Genomic DNA, 11050 nt, shown 5'->3' on the forward strand with positions numbered 1-11050 from the left:
GTTAATGTCAGGAATTTACAATCAGACTATTAAACATATTAATATTAATAATGACGGAATTGTTGCAGCAGATCGCGACGAACACAACAGTGACAAAAACAACGATGATCTCGGCTAGTTCAACCAAACTGGAATTCAGTATCGTTTTTCCCACTCCCATCTCTATCGACGAGATAGCATTAGCTCAGTTACGTGTTTATTATAGCTGGCCAAATATCAGATCAAAATTTTTCGGTGGATTACGATCAAATAATTCTTTCGTTTTCGCTTATGAAAACAAAGATGATGGTACTCCTGACTGGAACGTGGTTGGATTGCCGGCAGGTAGTTATCAGATCGATCAGATCAACGATGAACTGATACACAGAATAAAAAATATAACAGGATCAGATCCCGGAATAAAAATAATTGTACACGAACCAACATCAAAATCGATTATTGAAATCAACTCTGATTATCAGGTCGATATTTACGCGAGTTCGATAAGAACCGTATTAGGTTGGCCCGAAATCAAACCACCGACACCACCAATACCACCAGAGCCTAAGAGAGATTTTGATTTTAGACCAGAATATCTTCGCAATGCATATTATTATATACCGTCTGTAGATCCTCTGTATTACTCCTGGAACACGGTTGATGATTTTATTATCAGAAAAAAGGACGACATGATATGGATTGCTGATGGCAAAAATTTTAAATTTAACGATATTATTAACACATTCAATCAATACGAACAAAAATATGATGAAGAAATTCAATACATAAAAAATTATTTTCAGGAATATATTTCGGATGTGCCCAATTCATATAAAGGTATTATCTCACGAGTAGAACTTGTGCACATACTCATAAATACCATAAGAATCGTTAATAAAAATTTAATTTTGGGAATAAAAAATTCTCGTGTAGATAATAAACAAAAATTCTTAACCGCGTACGGGTTAACTGATGAAACATTATTAGATTATAGATTTCCTGGTTATAACGTAGATAGATTAGAAGCATCTTTCGCTAGCTTCACGAATGGATTATTCATAAAATTACACGCCGCATGGAGAAAAAAACTACCACCACCTGCCGTTCTCAAACGCGATAATGCCGAGGATGGTACCGGCAGGCATCTCTCACCGGAGATGGTCAATATAACAACAACAATCGCGGTCAATCTCAATTGTGACGTCGTCGAGAATAGCTATATCGCTGACGCATCTCTCTCTGATCAGGCGAAACAAGGATTCGTTCTGTATTCATTCTCGCCGAAGGATCCACCAGGATTCTTGTTGGTGCAAGAGCCAATCAATCCTGTTTATCTTAAATGTCATAATCGATTATTACAGCGAGTAAATTTCTCTCTGACCGATCAATCGGGTCATTTGTTAGATACGCGCGGAGAAACGCTGAGCATCAATCTGTTAGTAAAATCATAAAATATATTTTAGTTTTCTGTAAATATTTCTGTAGAATTATTTTATTTTCTGTAGAATTATTTTATTTTCTGTAGAATTATTTTATTTTTTGTAGATTTTTGTTTCTTTCAGTGAAATTTGGTTATTTTGGGTGTTTTTTTTGGCTATTTTGGGTGTTTTTTTGGCTATTTTGGTCGTTATTTTACCCCCCCCCCCCCCAATCCAGTCGATTCTCTAAATGGATTCAATTAGAGAACGATACAAGAATCAAAATAGCCATTAATTTTCGATTATTTTGTTAGTTTTTTGTTAGTTTTTTGTTTGATTTTTGTTGATTTTGGTCGATTTTACCCGATTTTCCCGGTTCTTGTATCGTTCTCTAATTGAATTCACTTAGAGAATCAGGCATCTTACCCATCCAAACTGATGACCAAAACGACCAAAATCTCGATTTTTCACCCAAAACGACCAAAATTCACTGAAAAATAAGAACAAAAAAAAAAAATAATTCTACAGAAAATAAAATAATTCTACAGAATAATATTTTTATCTGTAATGTACATAATTCGATAGGAATCCTCGTTCAGAATAATCATCATGATCAATATCACGAATCGATTCGTCTGGAACTGATTTATCCGTAATTGGTGGCTCGGGATTACTATCTATCAATTTTCGTAATTGCCTCGCGCGTGTATCTATTGTCTTTTTTGATTCGTATTCATCGGATAGCGACGATCGAATTCGCTCAACAACACGCGCTAACGGAGCAAAATCCGCTAAATTAACATCATTAATGAGAGATGTGTACATCGCAGACTGTATTTTCTTGATAAGTCTGTATTCAGACGATAGTGTGTATCTACCTTCGTGTTTGTTTTGTAATATTGTATCAAAATCAGCGATAATTCTATCAGAATCTAGATCATCTGATAATTGTATTTTTTTTGTTTTTAATGCCTCAATCGATTTTATTATCTCGTTGATATTTTCTTGATTCATATTCATTAATGATTTTATTTATCTAATATTAGTGGGAAATAACTAAATTTGATCCACACGCCGATTTTGTAAGAAAAGGACGAGTTGATTGTACCCTCCGCGCACATACGTACTGAAGCTGAACAAATACCGAAGTATTTCGCGGCTAATGTCATCGATTGAAAATGTATTTCCTCGTTAGTTTCCATGTTGATTGATTTAACAGCCTTAGAAATTTTCTTTCCACAACCGGTATTTCCCCTCGTGGTATTTTCACCCTGAGTAACAGCTTGTAAATTTTCTATGGAATTATTTAGTCTCTTTCCATCAATATGATCGATCACTAATCCATGTTCGATAGGTCCGTGAAAACACTCAAATATAAATTTATGATTGAGGTAATTTTTTTGATGATGGTTCTTAATGCTAAATCTGAGATAACCACCATGATTAGCGAAACCAACAACAGTTTTTTTTTTGTTTTGACGTTCCTAACTGTACCATCAGCTGATGCCTCATAGTTATCAATGATTGGGTGCTTCACGAATATTTTGTTCATTATACAATATCCATTTGTCTAATAGATAATTTGTCTGAAAACCTAATCAAATAATCCTCCTCGCATTTGATAGCGATGTTGCTATTGGGAGATTTTTTATCGTAATGTCGTTTTAGCTCTCTGTATCTTTTACCGCCACATTCCAAACAAATTCTTGTTTTCCCCCGAATTCCGATGTTGCATTTGATACATCTCGAAGGGCCAATTCCACCGCGTTTCAAGTAAGCTAAATGTATCCCGCAGTATTCCTTTCTACACGATCTATCACAACAAGTAAACGATCCAACCATTAGCCATTTGCAGTTATTCATTATTATTTAGATACTTGTCTAAAATATAATATGGTATTCGATCTAGATGAAATAGAGCACGTGATTCCCGAGTTGGATCAAGCCAAGAAAGAATTTTACGATGACGGCGCATCTCATGTATGGTCAACGTGGAAAGCGGTTGGCATCGACAACACGATGAACGATGAACGAGCTAAAAAAATAATTAATTTGCTCAGCGATAAATATATTTTCAGAATAAAATTCATAGTAAATAACGAAAATGATATTTGGATTACTCGTGATAAGCGCGATCCTGTTATTAACGGAAAAAATCTGTGACGGTGAGTAATAATTCGAAGCCAGGATTACTCACGGGAATAGATAAACCGTATTATGTGCGAGCATATCCTGTGACGGCTGTTGTTTATGGTATTTACAAACTAAATAAACCCACCGTTGAGAATCTTGTCAAAATGAAAATGTCAGTAAAAATTAATTGTGTAGCTGAGCGAGTAATAGAACACTTTACGAACACGAAATGCGGCAACGGATTAACTGATCTGAGAAAACAAAAAATAAATGATTGGGCGGAATCAGTTGCTGATGGTGCATCAATAAACGACGTTGCTACGTTATCGGCAAAATTAAAATTCCCTATCACGATTAAAACAATATCGGGAGAAATATTATACTCATCCGCGTATAAATCCAAAGGCGCTCCTATCGAGATAATTGATCATAATTCACATGCTTGGTCAAAATCAATAACAGTTTTTCCTCAGAATCGTATTATTAAATTTTATTCTGCCACAGAAAATTCTGTGGAAAACATATTCGACGTTATTCATGAAATAAGTAAATCAGATCCTGTATCGGTTTGGTTGTTTTCCAGCGACGATCGATACGATCAGTTTGTCAGGCCAAACGGCGATATGTATCGAAGTGAAAAATTACACGATTCTATGGTCGAAATAGCAAAAAAAATACTCGGTAAATGAAGAATTATTGGTTAATTGTTTCACGATTCCGTCTATTGTTGCTCATGCGGCGCGAGAGAAAAATTCGTGGAGACCAACCAAAAAAGAATTCCTTAGTGATATTCAGCAGAGTTGTGTTGAGTATGGTCATGGTGGGTTATGGAATACCGATTATAATTTTATTGATATGATTTCATTCGACATGATACCGTGTTATCCCGGTAGTTTTCTCGGAATGGGGCGATGTAACGAATATTTCACTCAATTTGGCCATCCCTGCGATGAAATGACTCGAGTATCGATTAATGGTCCGTTACCAGATTTTCCCCTAACAGGAGTCACATCGTTCGAATTCGCGGCAGGATTACACAAAATATGTTATATTTGGTTTGGACGGCATTTATCAGAACGAAAATGGACTCCAATAGTATTATTAAGATATATGCTAGATTTTATGTTAACGTCGTTAACGGTCAGCGAAGCGATTATTTCGTATAAGAAACAATTTGATGTTTGGCTGCCCACCGAGCACGATGACGCGAAGGATTTAGGTAGGAAAATTATTGGGAAATTCACTCAAGGTGGCGCGTATGATCATCAGCGACGTAATTGTAGATTAATCATGGACGGGGCTGAATTAGATTTCATAATCGCAGATACAGCTGATAAAGGAATATTTTGTACGCGAGAGGATGTTTATATCGCTGATGGAACGAAATTGGGTACTGTCGTTAATTATCTTGACGGGGAATCACCGCAGTATGTTCACTTAAGATCATCAATGTTGGCGTATGCGAGTATAAATTTGAAATCGATGATACTCATACACTAAGAAATATCCATCAGACTTGGTGTAGCGGCGACATGGATATAAATAAATTCAAAAATGTCTTCGGACGAGCTCAATCAACACAGTATGGATTCGTCACTGTGAATTTATGTGATTCTAGAACGAGATATCGAGTCGGTCTAGATAGAATCTTTTAATGCTGATCAGGTTAAATTTTTCATTTAAACACAACAGCAGCAGGGAGGGCGCTTCAGTATAGTACGTCGACGAGAATAACCCAAAAAAACAAAAAAAATTCATGAACACTATTAATACGCAGCAAATCTTTCGAACTAAGGTTTTGTTTTCGGATTGAGGGTCAATAACGACATAACTCTTCCAGGAATCCTTAATTCGGTAAATAGAACCTTTCTCCGGATTATATTACTCTGGAGAGTTTATTTTTTGCTCGAACACCGAGGTCTGTTCGCCCTCCCTGCTGCTACACTGTGAACCAGACCCTTTGAGTCTAAGTTTGGTGACAGGAATTATTTGAGATCGTACTTGTCCATGTATTAAGCCATCGGACAGTTAGGGACCAGCACCAGTCACGGTATTTCGTACGAGGATTATGCAGGAGGCTACGCTTTGTGGGCTTTTGATTTCACTCCCGACCAAGGCAGCGACGAAGGACATTTCCATCCTATAAAATCCGGCCAGATTCGTGTGAAACTTCAGTTTGCGAATCCACTACCCCCAGATAACACAGTGAACGTCATCTTGTATGCAGAATTCGATAATACGATAAAAATCAACAGTTTGTGAGAAGTCATTCTAGACTTTTAGAAGCCAATGAAGACTGTTATCACTCTTCACATAGTGGAGAATCTTTGGACATAGTATGTGAGAAGACCATGAAAGGAGAACCCAGGTCAAAGACGAAGATGTCATAATGATGAAGTCCAGATGGCCAGAACAAGAAGAAAATTTAGTCTCCTGTTTTGATACATACTGTCAGAAAAAATAAGGAATTGATCAAGAAAGATTGCTATGGATGTCACAACGATCATCCCAGCCAAATTCAACACGATAAATGTCTGATGTTGAGTCAAGAAGAAAAATTGGACGAGTATCTGGACGAAGCTTGAGGTCTCATCTCGAAAGAAGTCGTGTTGCATCAGTGGTATAAAGGCTTGCGTAAATATTCCTGTCCTCCATTAACGCTTCTGGAGATCCGTCGCATCGAAAGTCTCTTGGACCAGGGTAAGAAGGTGGAGCTAAACGCCTTTTACTTGTCAGACATTTTCCAAGAGAAAGTCAGGATCGAAATAATCACTTATTATCACCTGTGAAGAAAAGAAAAGAACACAAAAAATAGATACCTGGGAATTTTATTACTTTTTGAACCACAGTTCGTACACTGCTTCTTGGAATCCTGTCGTGTGCACTAAAGATGAACTAACTCATCGCAAACCTCAAGACCATCAAGCTTATGTGATCAACACGGACGAAAGTCATCTTCCAGGAACTCACTGGGTAGCCGTCTACTTTCCTCAAGAAGGATGTGTGGAATATTTTGATTCGTATGGATTGCCCCCTTTGGAAGACGATATCATTGACTTTATGAGAAGAAATGTTCAGACCACACGATTCAATAATGTGAAATTACAAGGCACAGATTCATTGGTGTGTGGACAATATTGTGTGTATTTTCTGCATCATTGCAGTCTGGGATATTCTTTAGAACATTTAGTGACTTATTTTGATCGTCATTCTTCTAGAAACGATGAGAAATTTGATCGATGGTTCTGTGACCATTATGCTTATCTTTTGTCTTTAGGTAGGAAACGTAGTGTACATCAATGGCCCTATGACTTCCAACAGTGAAAATCTCAATTTCATTCACAACGTTGTCAACCTTGTCCAAAATAGTTAATTATTGAAAAAAAAATGTTTATTGTTAAATTGAATGTTTAATGTTAAAAAAAACAATTGTGAATTGTTAGTGGTAAGTTATTTGAATAAAAAATGTTGTGTTTTGAAAACAAATTCGTTTGTCGTTTGTTTTGCCATGGGTATCATGAACCATGCTCTTTGACTTCTCTCTATCCCTCACATTAAAACTATTTTAGCGTTCCGAAACCGTGTAGGGATGTTTTCCTTCGCGTCCGCGCTTTTACCATAAAAGCGGGGCAGTCTCCAGTCTGACTATCCATTTCTGACTCATCTTCCTACGAAGATGTGCTCAAGATTAGCCAAGTTGAACGAAGCCTACGTGAATTTGCATCGGGTCATGACAAGTCTGATACCGAGACCTGAAGAGATAGACAATGTTAGAATGTTGAAAGTCACTGAAGTCCTGATAGAGGAGCTCTTCAGAGAGGAAATCAAGAAGGAGAAAGAAAAATGGATGGAGAAGCACAGACTTCAGAAACAGCAGAGAGAGCAGCAACAGCAGCAACAACAGCAGCAGCAGGAACCTGACAGAGGTTTTATCGACTGTCGTGTCGTCACGAAAGAGTTCTCCTTCTCTTTCCGAAGAAGCAGACCCTATCCTGTGGGAAAGCCTGTCGCCAGACGAGGTCGCAATCTTAGATCATAAAAGATTGCCATAGCTCCTTGTTCACACAAAAAACACCCCTTTTCAGGGCTACCCCATACTCTAGAAAAGAAATAATCATTCCATTGCCTATGATAAGTTAGTCAGTTCGATAAAAAAACCCAGAAGTGCGTATATAAGCACATCATTTCTTTATCTTGGTTAGAAAGTGTGACTCAGAGTCTTAGTTTCAATCGCTTGTCAAAATTTTTAAAATATTGACTGTTAGTAAAAGAAGTGTATGAGTGTTTCTTTTAGGTCCGCGCGTTTTTGGTGATAATATGGATAATGTAAGATTTGAGTGTCAGGGGATGTTTTCCTTCACGTCCGTGCTTCGGTAATATATACAGAGGACTCGGCAGTCTGGCTACCCATCGTTGACCTGTCAACAGTGAAGAATGAGCATCAGAATAGCCAAACTCTTGGAACTTCAGATGCACCTGGAGTACGCCCGTCGCCTGTTGGATGAGCTGGCCATGGAGGCCATAGCAGAGGAAGAAAAAACAGAAGAGGAGGAGCAGGAGAGAAAAAAGAAAGAAGAGGAGGAAAAGAAAACAAACTATATTACCTCACCTCATGATGAGAACTGTGTGTGAGGTGAAACCTGTAGCAAGGACGCCTCCACAGGTAGCACGAGAGCCACAGCCACAACAACAGCGTCAACAACAACCACAAGCGATACCTGTACCAGTACCGAGAGATGTTGTCCCCCAAATATAAAACTGGGGGGGGGGGGAGGAATTGGAGAGAGAGAGAGCGGGATAGAAGAAGAAGAGAGAGGTAAATCTTCAAAATCCCAGAAACTGAAGATTGGGGTGCTGAGGCTACTCATCAAGCCTCTGCACTCCCAAGCACAAGGGTAAGTTGGGAAGGGGATTGGAGCAGACAATGCGTGTGTGGTGCCAGACCTGGGAGATGCCAGCATTAGCCAGGTGACTCTGAAGTTCCAAAAAACAGCCCTTTCAGGACTAACCAAAACTCTGGAAAAGAGACTATTCAATTTGCCAATGTGTGAATGTGAAGTAGTGTGAATATAAACACTTCCTTGTGTGATTGTGTGTTTATGTGTTTGTGTATGTTTGTGTTTTTAAGCGCTCACATACGTTTGTGTGGATAGTAGATTATTGGGTTTTGTAAGTGTTCACATACGTTTGTGTAGATAGTAGAGTGTGTGGTTTTTTAACCTTCCCTTCTGTGTGGATGGTATGTTTGGGTTTGATTTTAGGCTTCTTCGCGTGTATGGATAGTAGATTATGGTAATGTTATTCCTGCTTCGCGTGTGCGGATAGTAGATTTTGGTTATGTTTTTTGGTGCTTCCCGTGTGTGAATATTAGAATATGATTATGTTTTTTGCTGCTTCTCGTGTGTGGATAGTATATTATGGTTTGTTTTTTGTTTCTTCGCGTGTGTGGATAGTATATTTAGGTTTGATTTTGCTGCTTCGCGTGTGTGGATAGTATATTTTGGTTATGTTTTGCTTCTCCCCGTGTGTGGATAGTATAGTTTGGGTTTGATTTTGCTTCTCGGCGTGTGTGGATAGTAGATTTTGGGTTTTGTTTCTGCTTCTCCCGTGTGTGGATAGTAGATTATGGCTATGTTTATTTGTCTCATTACGTTTGTGTGGATATTAGATAATATGAGAAGAGAAAAGTAGGGGATGTTTTCCTTCACGTCCGTGCTTTACAGATAAAAACTCAAAGCGTTCGTCATTCGCGTCATTCTACGGAATAAGCAAGGAAGAACAAGATGGTAGAAGCTTCTGATTTGTTTAACCACTTGAAGGATATTTGGTATTGGATGGTGAATGGCTTGTATGTAGTAGAAAGGCTTGATAAGAATTGGAGGCATGAAGTTACTTGCCTTGTGACTATTTTGTCACAAGGCAAGTAACTAGCCTGAAATTACCTATGTATCTTGTGAAAGACATGATAGAGGAAGAAGTGAAAAGATTAAGAGGCTTTATTCAACCTGAGTATGTGAAGGTGGGTATGTTGAAAGAAGCCTTAGATATTGTGATAAGAGCAATGTGTTTGTTGGAAGATATGGTACAATGGACAGATTGGTCTTTTGTAAAATGGGGGTTGGACCAGCTGAAAAAAGCCGAAGAACTCATGAGAAGTGTGCTGACCCAAGAAGTGAAAGAGAGAAAAGAAAGAGAAAACCTAAAGAAAAAGGAAGAGTTTGAGAGGCTGAACCATAACTGGATCAAAGTTCAGGAGAAGTTCAGAGCTCTAGGCCATCCTGACTGGATGCCAGAGAATGAAACGAAGAAGAAGGAGAAAGGAATAGTGGGAAAGGTCAGGAGATGGCTGAAAAAGTGGAGGAAATAGAAGAAGAACCCAAAGGCCCTTTTCAGGACCCCTCATTTGCCTCGAACATAAATTGACTTTTTTGCCTAATTTTTTTTAAAATGTCTGTTGTCTATGTGTTATATCAATCTCTACCTTTGCTCAGTCCTGTGACGTCACCTGCCCCCTAGTTGTTACAGTGTTACCAATCTCCCTACCGTGACGTCAGACGCTATCTTTCCCTTGTCCCTATACAGCCCCGCTATGTTTTTTACTGCATTTTCCCATTGTCCCTATACATCTCTCCGTGTACCTTGTCCCTATACAGACCCAAGGGGGGTCTGTAATGTTAATTCCCATTGTCCCTATAAATCTTGTCCCTATACAGGCTGGGGGGGGGGGGGTCTGTAATGTTAATTCCCATTGTCCCCCTATCGCCTCACTTTACTACTTTTATTGCATAAATCTTTCTTTGTCTTCATGAGGGAATGTGTTATGTATGTCTATATTGTGTCTTTTACTTATGGTTCATGACAATAGATTGCATATGGGATACAAATAGGCGTTGAGTTCTAAAGTCAGTCTTACTGTTACACCTGTTGACTCTTTTGTAGTAATTATCCACTGGACGATTGAGTTAGGTGGGTTCTGTTGCTACGTGTGGTATTGTGAAATATGTAACATTGAAGGTATTCTGACATAGATCGCGCAGAAAAATATTGACATAGAGCCAAAAAGTTGTATATAAGACAAAAAAGTGGACAACTCGTTCCTATTTCCTATGATCTTGTTTTAAAATCAGTCGGCAGATCTTTTTAATATGTTCAGATATAATTTGAGAGGAATCGTTTGTTTGGATTATTAATTGGAATTACAAAATGTTCATTCCTGATTATTGCGAAGTCATTCAGAGGGGTTTTGGACAATCCCATTGTTATACATCAAGACTTGTTACTTTAGCACAATCAAGGCTACTGGTATGTCAGCACATTCAGACCTGACATTCATTCGGAATATTCGATCATTTTGGAATTGTGTATACCTTTTTAAAAATATATTTGCATTTTATTCATAATACTGTAAGCTCTTCTTTTAACTTCCATTTAATAAGTTTGAGATTTAAACTATTTGTTAAGTTTTACAAAACGTGTTTGCTTTGGTTCTTTCTGTTACCTAAAGGCCATATAATCGTAAC

Source organism: Sinohyriopsis cumingii, chromosome 2 (assembly GCF_028554795.1).
Source record: "Sinohyriopsis cumingii isolate HCF-2022 chromosome 2, ASM2855479v2, whole genome shotgun sequence".
Classification (NCBI taxonomy): domain Eukaryota; kingdom Metazoa; phylum Mollusca; class Bivalvia; order Unionida; family Unionidae; genus Sinohyriopsis; species Sinohyriopsis cumingii.